This window comes from Palaemon carinicauda, unplaced genomic scaffold (genome assembly GCF_036898095.1).
Source record: "Palaemon carinicauda isolate YSFRI2023 unplaced genomic scaffold, ASM3689809v2 scaffold907, whole genome shotgun sequence".
Taxonomy (NCBI): Eukaryota; Metazoa; Arthropoda; class Malacostraca; order Decapoda; family Palaemonidae; genus Palaemon; species Palaemon carinicauda.
The window spans coordinates 26,084-27,500 of record NW_027172212.1 but is presented as its reverse complement, the minus strand read 5'-3'; positions in this window follow the sequence as shown (position 1 = coordinate 27,500).

Sequence of the window (1,417 nt, the reverse complement as noted above, 5' to 3'; positions counted from 1 at the left end):
CTCTCTCTCTCTCTCTCTCTCTCTTCCTATCATTGTCTCATTCGATGCATCAGGAGGAATCGAAGGTATATGGAATAATTCCTTATTATTCTTTTTCTCTCTTTCCTACAATCTTTCTCTCTTTCTCTCTCTCTTTCCCGGGAATAACTACTTCTTCCCCTCTCTCTCCCTTCCTCCACGCAATCTCTCTCATTCTCTCTCTCTCTCTCTCTGTCTGTCTGTCTGTCTCTCTCTCTCTCTCTCTCTCTCTCTCTCTCTCTCTCTCTCTCCCTTTCATTGTCTCATTCGATGCATCAGAAGGAATCGAAGGTCTATGGAATAATTCTTTTTATCTCTTTCCTACTCTTTTTCTCTCTTTCTCTCTCTCTTTCCCGGGAATGATTACTACTTCCCCTCTCTCTCCCTTCCTCCTCTCTCTCTCTCTCTCTCTCTCTCTCTCATCTCTCTCTCTCTCTCTCTCTCTCCCTTTCATTGTCTCATTCGATGCATCAGAAGGAATCGAAGGTTTATGGAATAATTCTTTTTTTTCTTTTTCTCTCTTTCCTACTCTGTTTCTCTCTTTCTCTCTATTTCACGGGAATGACTACTTCTTCCCCTCACTCTCCCTTCCTCCTCACACTCCCTCTCACTCGCTCTCTCTCTCTCTCTCTCTCTCTCTCTCTCTCTCTCTCTCTCTCTCTCTCTCTCTCTCTCATTCGATGTATCAGAAGGAATCGAAGTTATATGGATTAATTCTTTTTATTTCTATCTTTTTCTCTCTTTCCTACTCTCTTTCTCTCTTTCTCTCTCTCTTTCCCGGGAATGACTCCTTCTTCCCCTCACTCTCCCTTCCTCCTCTCTCTCTCTCTCTCTCTCTCTCTCTCTCTCTCTCTCTCTCTCTCTCTCTCTCTCTCTCTCTCTCTTGGCCTTTCATTGTCTCATTCGATGCATCAGAAGGAATCGAAGATATATGGAATCATTCTTTTTTTCTTTCTTTTTCTCTCCTTCCTAATCTCTTTCTCTCTTTCCTCTCTCTCCTTCCCGGGAATGACTACTTCTTCTCCTCACTCTCCCTTCCTCCTCACACTCCCCCCCCCTCTCTCTCTCTCTCTCTCTCTCTCTCTCTCTCTCTTGGCCTTTCATTGTCTCATTCGATGCATCAGAAGGAATCGAAGGTATATGGAATAATTCTTTTTTTTTCTTACTTTTGCTCTTCTTCCTACTCTCTTTCTCTCTTTCTCTCTCTCTTTCCCGGGAATGACTACTTCTTCGCCTCTCTCTCCCTTCCTCCTCACTCTCTCTCTCTCTCTCTCTCTCTCTCTCTCTCTCTCTCTCTCTCTCTCTCTCTCTCTCCCTTTCATTGTCTCATTCGATGCATCAGAAGGAATTGAAGGTCTATGGAATAATTCTTTTTTTTTCTTTTTCTCTCTTTCCTACT